This window comes from Ictidomys tridecemlineatus, chromosome 11 (assembly GCF_052094955.1).
Source record: "Ictidomys tridecemlineatus isolate mIctTri1 chromosome 11, mIctTri1.hap1, whole genome shotgun sequence".
NCBI lineage: Eukaryota > Metazoa > Chordata > Mammalia > Rodentia > Sciuridae > Ictidomys > Ictidomys tridecemlineatus.
In genome coordinates, this window is record NC_135487.1 from 4,692,783 (window position 1) to 4,704,044 (window position 11,262).

At 48.4% G+C, this 11,262-nt stretch overlaps 1 pseudogene across 1 annotated transcript in view; it reads left to right on the forward strand.

Moving 5' to 3' along the window:
• LOC101974228 (motile sperm domain-containing protein 1-like) overlaps positions 1-10,352 on the forward strand; it is a 46,667-nt pseudogene extending 36,315 nt beyond the window's left edge. The window contains exons 2-3 of the transcript XR_013427361.1: positions 4,286-9,730; positions 9,799-10,352. The product of XR_013427361.1 is annotated as a motile sperm domain-containing protein 1-like (transcript). The remainder of the gene's footprint in view (positions 1-4,285; positions 9,731-9,798) is intronic.
• Positions 10,353-11,262: the final 910 nt, after the last annotated feature.

Below are 11,262 nucleotides of genomic sequence, written 5' to 3' on the forward strand. Positions count from 1 at the left end.
TGGGCGTGGTGGCACAGCCCTGTATTCCAGTGCCTCAGGAGGCTGAGGCTGGAGGATTGCAAGCTCAAGGCCAGCCTTAGCAACTTAGCAAGGCCCTCAGCAACTTACTGAGACCCTGTCTCTAAATAAAAAATAAAAAGGGATAGGGGTATGCTCAGTGGGTAAGCACCCCTGGGTTCAATTCCCAGTGCAAACAAAGGGGTGGGGCGAGAGTGAGAGGCAGAGAGAGACAGAGAGAGAGAGAGAGAGAGAGAGAGAGAGAGATTAGGTTATAGCTCTCTAGTCCAACCAGAGAGCACACGTGCAGGCCAGGTGTGTGCTGTCTATTACTTTATGTTTATCAAGCACCACACACACACAAAAATGTTCCTGAGGGAAGCTTTAAAATGCTTTTGTTTGGGCTGGGGATGTGGCTCAAGCGGTAGCGCACTCGCCTGGCATGCGTGCGGCCCGGGTTCCATCCTCTGCACCACATACCAACAAAGATGTTGTGTCTGCCAAGAACTGAAAAATAAAACATTGAAAAATTCTCTCTCTCTCTCTCTCTTTAAAAAAAAATGCTTTTGTTTTAAAATGCTATTTCCTATTGCTCAGGAAAACAAGTGATTCTGTTACATAAAGAGAATTCTGACAACTCTCTGTAAAAATCTGATGAGCTTTTCTCTCTGCTGGGTACCAGATTTTTTTCAAGTTTCTCCTTGAGAATTAGGTCCAGTAGAACCCACATGTTGAGAAAGAAGCTTTATGGATCATGTATAAAATATATTCGAGTCGTTTTTGTGTTTTAAGTTATGTGAGGTTTCTGCTGCCATATTCTTAGGCCTGCGTAGATGAGGATGTGCTTTATGACGAGGCTTCTAAGGGTCTGTTGACCCTTTAATGTGTGAGGAACGAGTTCTTGGGAATCTGGCTGTTTGGACATCACCATCTTGTCCTGTTCTGTGCTGCTGCAGCACAACTCCTGGGCCCGGGCTGATCGGGAGCCCAGGGTTATTGGCTCCAGTTCTGGGGCTGGAGGTCCAGGACCAAGGCCTCTGGAGCAGCCCTTCCTACTGCATCAGCACGTGGTCAGGGACGGGGAGCAGCGGGCTGTGCGCACCTTCCTCGTTCCGCATCCACTGGAAGTTTGTAAAAGACAGGAACGTCCCTGATGGTCTAGGAGAAGTCACCTCTACAGCCATCAGGGCCCTGGTTTAATTCAGTGAAGATTTTTACTTCCAGTCATTTGAGGACTGGTCAAACTTTTCCTTTCTTCTAAAGTCAGTTTTGGTAAACTTTTTCCTAGGCATTTGATCCTTTTGCTTAAGTTTTTAAATGTGTTGTCAAAAAGTTGTTCGCTGCAATCTCTTACGCCACGATGGGTTTCCATCCCCCGCAGATTACTTGGCGCACGTGGAGCCTGGAGTTGAAGGGAGCTGGTGTGTTGGTTCACGAATGGCCAGAGAGAGGGCACGGCCTAAAGATTCTAGTCTGTCACCTGTGGGCGCAGGAGCAGAAGGGGCTGGCTGGGGAGGGTCAGGACCGCTGCTGGAGAGGCCGCGGGTCATGGAGCGGCTGTGGATCGGTGCAGTGCTTCTTGCACCAGGTGTGGTTAACGGAAGGAGGCTCAAGTCTTCGTTTCACCCACGGCCCGAGAGCCCTACAGAGGCTAGGCAACCCCTCAGCCATCACAGAGGAGGAGCCGGGCTCGGTTCAGTGCCACCAAACACAAAGCAAAGTTCTCGACCAGATTGGAGCATCTTGTCCTGGAGAAGTCTGTGAGGCCCCGCGGGGACCGGTCCAGCAAATAACGGGGAGCCCGAGCCATGGGGCGGGCAGGAGCACTGCAGCCAGACGGAACCCCAAACTCAAATGTCGCATGGCCAGAGTGAGTTCAGTGGGTTCAGGAATGGAAGAAACCCAGTGGTGCTGGGGCAGAGCCAGCGAGGGGAGAGGGTGGTGGGTGGGGTGGGAGAGAGGAGGCCATGGCTGGGCAGGAGGTGGGACTCGGAGCCGGGGGCACCAGCTCGGGCTGAGGCCATGGGGGCTCAGCGCCCTGGCAGAGAGGGCTGCAGGGGGCTGCAGTTCTCCTCCTGGTCCTCCAGCAGCATCTGGACCTCACAGATCCCTGGCCTCAGGCCCTCCTGGTGCCCCCCTTGTGGGGTCTCGGAGACCAGCCCCTGTGTGCAGAGTCCTGTGCCCACACAACCACCTGCACCCTCCTGAGGAAGGCCAGTCCAGTTCCCGGTCTCTGGATCCTGGGCAGGATGCCCACCTCCTCAGGGGCTCCAGCCAGCGGCTCTGATGGGGAAGGGGCCATTTCCTGGGGCAGCAGGTATGTCCTGCGACGCTCTGAAGATCATTTCCATTGACATGACGTCATTGTGCCTGGAAACGGCTTGGTGTCTGTGTTGCCTTTCTGTGTTTGTATTTTTAAATTCACTTATTTATTTTAATTAGGCATAAGTGACAGAGGATGCATCTTGACTCACTGTACCCAGTGGCAGCGCAGCTGTTCCTTTCCCTGATTGTCCTACCCAGGACGGCATCTCTGTTCTGTTGGTGGGCTGCTCGCCGTCGTGGTCAGACGACTGTCCCATTGCGTCCTCAGCCTCTCTCGTTCCCCCCAGCCGCGCAGGTTGGCCTTGAGCACACAGGCGCTGGCCACCTGCACCTCCTCGTCCCTCCCCTTCCTGCCTGGGGTGGGCTGGGGGCTTTGTCTCCTTACTGCCCTCTGGCGGCGGAGGGGTTTCTGTTCTGCACCGGGCGTCAGATGCTTCGAGATAGCGGGAAGGTGAAGGGAAGAGGAGTGGGGGATCAGAACCGCCTAAGCCTTTTGTGCCGGCATCCCAGATCCAAAATGACACCCTGCGACAGGTGGCTCATCTCTATCAAGGACACACTGTCCCAGGGCCTGTTACAGGCCAGCCTATGCTTTTGTTCTTAAAGATAATAAAGTACAATGAGCTCTCGAGAGTGATTTATAAGCTATTTGGATGCACCTGTGTCAAGTGGCTGACAGGGTCACAGAATTGGAGTCTTGGGCCTTCACTCTTTCCAAGACCCCAGAGCCAAAAGGCTCCCAGCCGACTCTTGTCTAAGCTGAGACCCCACAGCTGGATGTCGGAGGGGAACATCGTGGTTGTTATTACCCCTCTCGCGTACTTTTTCTCATCAGGTGAAAAAAGTCGGCTGCTCACGGCTGCCAGAGTCAGAATTCAGGATTCTGTGATCTTTAATTTTCAGATCTTCAAATAAAAATTTCCCTAAATTTATATTACAATCTATTTTCATTGATGTCATTATAATTTAACTTTTAGGGTTTTAATATGATTTTTGTTTTACACTGGATCTTAAGAAATGTGTCTAATGTTTGAAGCAAAGACATGTGCAGTCAATTCACTTGGACAGGGGGACTTTGCTTTCGGAATGGCCTCTGATCATTGCTTCTCACTGCTCTTAAATACTTACGTATGACGCATGATCTGGTGGCTGGGAAGTGAGCGTAGAGCATCCCCGTTGCCAGGACAGACTAACGCCAGTGTAACCGCTGGCTGTAGGCGTTGGCCCAGTGTTTGGCAAACACCAGCCTAGACATGGCTGCACGATGAACATGTGAATCAGGAGATTTTGATGAAGCAGATCACGCTCCCTGGTGTGGGTGGCTTATCAGGCAGCTCAGCTGAGAAGGGAAGAGGTTCCTGCCAGTTGGTGCCCTTCAGCCCCGTCTGCAGCGTCAGTCCTTCCGGAGTGGGTGGGCGTCCTTCCCAAGTGTCTAAGGACAAGTCAGAGCTCCTTCTTGGTGCCTGGCCTCCCTTTTCCGGAGGCACCACAGGAGCAGGGACATGGGGCTTCCTGAGGTTGGGTCTGCTGGTCTCCTGGGGGGTGAGCACGTGCCTGTTTAGCTCCTTTCCTCAGAACACTACAGAGGAGGTGGGGCCTTGTCCTGCCGGTGACTCAGGGGCCCTGCAGCCTCCCTCACATGGGAGGGTGGCTTCTTATCAGGGCTCAGGAGCTCTGCAGAGGCATCCTGTTGAGCGGCTGACTGCTGCGAGGATGGAGCTTTGGTCTCTTCCTTCTTGCCCTGGGTGCTTCTTCCAACACCCATAGCATTCACACAGCTGCAACAGGCAAGTGGGGTTCCATTCAGGAGGGACACATCCTGTTTTCATTGATTTGTGAAGAAGCATTCACAACAAATTAAGCTATAGAAATGTCAAAGGCGGTACCTTTGCATGTTCCTGCAAAAATGTTTGTTTGATGTGAATCAAGACCTGAAGCTCACATTTGTCCTGCATCCCTACAGAGGCCTCTGGAACAGAGATTGGTGACTGTCTTACCTGCTTGTCTCACTTCTGGACATAGCTAAAGAAAAAACAATGGAAGAGTATTCTAGAGCTTTCGCCCAACACCAATACCAACCCAATACTGACACCAGGAGCCCAAAGCCAATACCAATACCAACCTAATACCAACACCACAAGCCCAACACTAATACCAACAAATACCAACACCAGGAGCCCAACACCAACATCAAGACCAATATCAATACCAACACCCCAGGTTCAATGCCATTATCAATATCAATATCAACCAATACTAATACAGCCACTACAAGTGATACCAGGACTGGAAATCAGGATCAGGTCCTCGTTCCCCTGGCGCTGAAGATCAAACACCCGAGAAACACGGAGGCAAGCTAGGAAAGCAAGTTTTCCTGAAGAATGAGACAGACAGAGAGCAGACTTCAGAGAAAAGCCAGGGCCCAGAGCTGGTGCTGCAGGAGTGGACACTTCTTGCTTTTTACAGACCCCCATCCTCTCTTTCTTTCCTGCATATGTGCCCAGAGGCAGGAAGGAGTAGCCCCAGGGGGTACTTGCTTGGTTGGAAAGTGCAATCTTCCCCTAAGGGAGTGTTGGCATCCCATTTCCTTTTCTTTGATAATTGGCACCCGTCTTTCCAGACTAATCATTTATTGTTTATGTTGACTCTGTACTTTGCCACTGTCTCACCAGGAGCCCAACAGCAGTATCAATATAAACATCCACCCAATACCAACACCATGATCCCAACACCAATACCAATACAAACCCAACACTAACACCATGAGTCCAATGCTAGTATCAATTCCAAGACCAATACCAGGAAAACACCAGTATGGATACCAGTCCTAACCTGAACCCAACACCAATATCAATATCAATGCCAACACCCTGAACCCAATACCAATATCAGTTCTACCAATTCCAACCCAGTACCAGCACCTGGAATACAACACCAACACCGGTACTGGTACCAACCCCAGGTCACCATGAGCATGGTATGAGGAGGAATGCCCAGATGGACGTTCAAGTATGTAATGGCAGCTGACATAGAGCAGAGAGCTCCTGATGAACATCCATGATTACAGCCAGCAATCATGATGGCCTTTGTGGATGGAGCTTCAGTCATTGCTGGAAAGGAAGAGGAACTGTGTCCCCTGGGTGTCAAGAATTCGTGGAAAGAAAAGTGCACGTGCAACACAGTCTCAGAAAATCAGAGCACACCCAAGGCTGGAGGGAGCGGTGTCTTGGACAGAGCTGGGAGCCGGCTCAGCCCTGTCCAACCAGGGCGTCGTTCAAGTCCATCCTTGGGCAGGACAACAGTCATTTGGAAGTGACTGCTAAAGTCATGATAAAAATATGTGATTCAAGTATTTTTGAAATCTCTGCACTGTCAGCCTCCTCTAAATAGCCATGTGCATTATATGGACCGAGTTACCAATCTCAGGCTAACTTGGCCCTTTTTTCCCCTCTGTCACTTCACTAGGAAATCCACACAGATGTTACAGGGTGGAAGAACGCCATTAAAAATAAGTCTTAAGCTGGGCGCAGTGGGGCACACCTGTAATCCCAGCAGCCCAGAAGGCCAAGGCGGGAGGATCGCGAGTTCAAAGCCAACCTCAGCAAAAGCAAGGCGCTAAGCAGCTCCGTGAGACCCTGTCTCTGGGCGGGGATGTGGCTCAGTGGCTCAGTGCCCCTGGGTTCAATCCCTGGTACCAAAAAAAAGATAAATAAAGTAGATTTTAAAACTTTACTCAAGCCAGGCACATGCCTATTGAAGGATGGGAACAATAGGCCCCACCCAGGGAACTTCCCTTATCCACACTGTCCCCCACTGCCTCATGCCCCACCCTCACTGGGCCCACCACCAAGCTCCTCCGAGACCTGGCCCTGCAGAACCCTGCAGAACCCTGCAGAACCCTGCAGAACCCAGGCCCTGCTGGAGCCAGGCCATTTTCCTCCTGACAGTCAGCCCCCTGTTCTTGGTGAAGCATCACTGATCCGTGGAGTCTGTCTCCATTTCTTTTTCTTTTTGAATTTCCTTTCATTTGCTTTCACCTAAAATCCCAGCTTCTTGGGAGGCTGAGGCAGGAGGACTGCGAGTTCAAAGCCAGCCTCAGCAAGTTAGGGAGACCCTGTCTAAAAATAAAAGGTAAGAAAGGCTGGGGATGTGGCTCAGTGATCAAGTGCCTCTGAGTTTAATGCCCAGCACCTCCCCTAAAAAACAAAACAAAACAAAAAAAACCCTCAATCAAATGCCTCCCTGGGTCGATATAATTCCAACATAAATAACTGAGATTCTCACAGTTTGCTCCTTTCTCTGTGTAGATGATCCAAGTTGTACTAACTCCATAGGAGAAAGCTACTGGCCATTTCCCAAAACAGCAAAAAGTTTAATTCAGGAAGTACACCTTCTTGTCCGTGGCGAACTAGAAGGGTTTGTCTCTGTTTTCAAGGAGACGCCCCAGAATACTGGGAAGCATTTGTGAAGTGCCCTCTCGTCTCCATCCAGGGGTCAGAGAGCACAGATCTGGCCTCACAGGCCTTGGCCTTTGCAGTCAGGTAGGGAGAGTGGACACATGCAATCATGGGAGGGCAGAGGGGGCCCAGGGCAGTGCCCAGGAGGGACAGACTGTCCTGGGCAGTAGGTCAGACTCACAGAGGAGGCTGCTTCACAGACATTTAAGGAAAAGCAAGGTCTTTCCAAGTTGGTGAGGGCGTTGTCTTAGACGGTTAGGCTCCTGGCAAAGATACTGCCCACCAGGTGGCTTAGACAACAGAAGTGTGCTGCTCATGGTCCCAGAGGCTGGAAGTCCAAGCCCGGCAGATCTGTGTCCTGGAGCTGGTTTTCTGCTTCACAGGTGGTGCTTCTCACTACGTCTTCACCTGGTAAACAGGTGAGGCCTCTTCAACCCTTATAATAAGGGCACTAATCCCCATTCACAGAGCCCCCCCATGACCTAATGACCTTCCCAAGGTCCCGCCTCCTAGTGCCTTCACCTTGGATGACTGTGAATTGCAGTGGGGACACAAACATTCAGACTATAGCAGGTGCTTCAAGCAGGGGAGCAAGGCTGGGGACGGCCCGGCCTCATGACAGTACTGTGTGTGCCCACCAGCAATTTGAGGAGAGACCAGCTTGTTGCAGGAGTGGGCGGTGAGCAGGCCTGTGAGCTGCGCCCCGTGGGCACTGGAAGCCGGGGAGGGATGGGAGGCTACAAAGCAAATGGAGTGTCATCTGTCCTGTTGTAGAGACTGTGAGTTGATTAGACAGTGGGGCGAGGGAGAAAGCCCAGGTGACACCCAGACTTCTTGCATATGAAGGGGTCTGAATGGAGTTACCACCAGCAAGAATGAGACCCCCAGGGGAGGAGGGGGTTCTAGGTAGTAAGACAATGAATTCAACTTTGAAAGGTGGGGAAAAGTGCAACCTCTAGCTGAATACGGGTTAAGGGTTTATCCCATCCACCCACCCACCGTCCACCCGTCAGCCATCCCTCCATCCCTCCATCCCTCCGTCATCTACCTACCCATCCATATGTCTGTGTGTGTGTGATCTATGATTTATGTATCTACCCTCCAAGTTCCCCGTTCACCTTTGTCTGATGGTCCCGTGCCTTGGCTGTCTCCTCTGAATTAGTTATCTTGGGGGCTGTAAATCGTGTTCTTTCCCTCTTTGTGTTTTTAATGCCATTACTTCCCTCTTCTTCAGGGATACCTGGTTGCTCTGAAATGTGGTACATATAAACAGGCAGGATACGTGTTCATTGATGGGAATCTTAGGTAGAATTTTCCCAGAAAAAAAGTTAGAGGGCAGAAGATGGTTTTTCTTTTCTCATTAGCAGTGATAGAGAAAAATTAAAAAAAAGAAAAAGAAAAATAGCCTTGGTCTAAATGGCAGCCTTGTATGTGAAGAGTCTTCTCCAGACCCCTCCTCTCCCATCCGGGTGCGTGCTGGGGTTTGTTATTTTGCAGTATTGCAGGTATTTCCTAATAGTCTACACAGTTATTTGTCCAATAAGAAATTAGAAGTTATAAAAATAGGGGCTGGAATGGAGCTCAGTGGTAGGGCTTTGCCTGGCGTGTGTGAGGCCTGGGTTCAATCCCCGGTACCAGCCCACGCGGTTATAAGAATAGACCGATGGCTATAAAATCAGACACCTCTAAACACATCACTCATCACTTACGATTCTGAACTACGTGTGGACACAAATCCCTGGAAATGTGGCCCCAAGGCCCCCTGGACCAGCCGAGGGCTGAGCCAGAGCTTCCCGGAAGACAGCAGCTCAGCATCTTGGGGGAGGGGGGAAGGAACGGGAGAGGGCTCCAAAGGGTAAGCAGGCACTCCCTCATGTTGACCTTGTTTTATTCTGTGATGCACCAGAGAAGCAGTGTATGCTAACAATCTGGGTCATTTTTAAGACTCTCCTAAGCATTAACGATTAGTCAGATTCGGCACTCAAGCTGGGAGGCACCTGCACCTGGAGGCCACGGTCCTGAGGTCCTCCCCCACGCCCTCCGCCCTCCCTTCATCTGCACAGAGGCTCACTTCTGACCCCAGCAAAAGCGCCTCCAGCATGTGGCTCCTTTAAGATTTCTTTTCTTTTTTTTAGCATTTCAGTTATTTACTTTGCATTATCTATCTATTTATTTATTGCAGTACTGGGGATGGAAACCAGGGGTGCTTGCAACAGCCAATGGACAATGAGTTCCTGTACATTGTGCCAGAGTTTGTTTTTTTTTTTTTAATCTCTGAGACTCTCAGGTCTTCAATTCAATAGCTACACCAGGAGTCGGGGTAGAAATACACGAATGTGGCAGTCTGGAGACACTGACAGAGGAGTGAAGGAGCAGTCGCAGCTGCTTTCCGAGGAGCCGGTGTTGCCGAGATTGCCAAAATGCTTTGGAGCTTTTAACTGAAACGAAGAAAAATCCAAAATGTCTGTAAAAACAGAAGCTTCAGCAAGAGGATTCAGTGCCAATGCATCAACAAAAAAGACAACCAGAGCTAGTGGAAGGAAATCTTCCCGTGTTTGTGTTTCCCACAGAGCTAATATTTTATGCAGATGATCAGTCAACACATAAACAAGTGTTGACGCTGTACAATCCCTATGAGTTCGCCTTGAAGTTCAAAGTTTTGTGTACTACTCCAAATAAGTATGTTGTCATTGATGCTGTGGGTGCAGTAAAGCCTCGGTGTTGTGTGGATATTGTGATTCGTCATAGAGATGTTTGATCCTGTCACTATGGTGTAATAGATAAATTCCGTCTCCAAGTTTCTGAGCAAAGCCAGAGGAAGGCTTTAGGAAGGAAAGAGGTTGTTGCTACTCTTCTCCCATCTGCAAAAGAACAACAAAAGGAAGATGAGCAAAAAAGACTAAAGGAACATTTAACTGAAAGTTTATTTTTTGAACAATTGTTTCAACCAGGTCTCACTAAGTTGGACCTCAAACTTGCGATCCTCCTGCCTCAGCCTCCTGAGTCACTGGGATTACAGAAAACAGAACTGTCTCCTCAGGACCTAGTTTACTAACTGTCTTCCTGGGAGTGGTGTGCATTGCAGCCCTGATGCTGCTCACGCTGGGGGATGTGGAATCGCTGGTGCCTCTCTACCTCCACTTAAGTGTGAATCAAAAATTAGTGGCTGCTTATATCTTAGGTCTTATCACAATGGCTATACTTAGAACGTGAGCAAGGATTTCAACCAACTTCTGAGTAAATTTATCTTGAAAATATGAATGTGGACTGCCTTTTATCTCTATTTCACTCCATTAACATGCTACAAACTATTGAATGATTTCAAATAACTGCAAATGTATAATATATATTTTTAATTTCTCTATAACTTTATTTGAAGGAAGCCAGCACATTATGTTACAGACAGACAGCAAGGCTGCTTCTGAGTGACACCTAGGAAACTATTTGAAGAAACTTTTTTATATCTATACCTGTTATGCAAAAGACTTTAAAACATTTGTTATTTTCTCATCTTTTTTCTAATTCACTTTGATTGACAAGGGTCGTGTGTCCTTCAAAGCTAAAGGCTGAAAAGAGCAAACAGAGCAGCCTAAAAATAAAATTACATTGACTTCCTAGCTATGAACAGCAATGTTACTCTCTATGTAAATTATACCTTGCCCTCTATCATTGTGAACGGTCGCTATGGTGTTTCTGAGAGTTTTACAGTTAATGTGTGGAGGGTTAAAAAGTATAAGGTACTAAGGGATAAAAACAGTATGAGGTACTAAGGGATCATGCTTATCCTAGGGTCTCAGAGAAGACCGGACATATTCAACTCATCTTGTGAACTGCTGATGGGTTAGGGTCCATACACCAAGCACATGGGTGTTTTCCAAAACCTAATGGAAGTAGGTTGGCCTGTTTGGTCTGAGAGTTCTAAGGGAAAGTAGGCATTTGTTTAGTTAGTTTGCCCTGGCTTTACCTCTGCTTAATGCTTTATGTTAATCGGGGGAAATCCCTTTATCTTTTCTCCCAAGCCCCTTAGCCTGCCTGACTGTAAGTGACTTGCCCAGACTGGGATTATCAGGTCTCAGATGGTTTCTGTAGAGATGACTCTTTCACCTTTAAACTCTTAAGCTGAGAATGGAAAACCCTTGATACCTGCGTCTATTTTATATCAGTCACTGAGACATTTTTAAGTTTTTATTTATTAAAACAACTTTACCAAAAAAGTCCCCTAAGCACAACTACTTACATTTCTTTATAGCCTCTTCTGATCTCTAATACATACATATATATATGCACGCATACATATATGTGTGTGTGCATATATATGTATATAATATGCAGTTTTAACTGTTATTGTCATAGCAACTGATCTTTTGTCTTAGGATTTTTATCTGAAAGCACAATGTATTGAGAGTCTCTTGAAAATCATCTTTCAGATCTTTTTATAGAATGAATTTATGCACCGCTACTGTAGCATTCTCAAGGAACATAC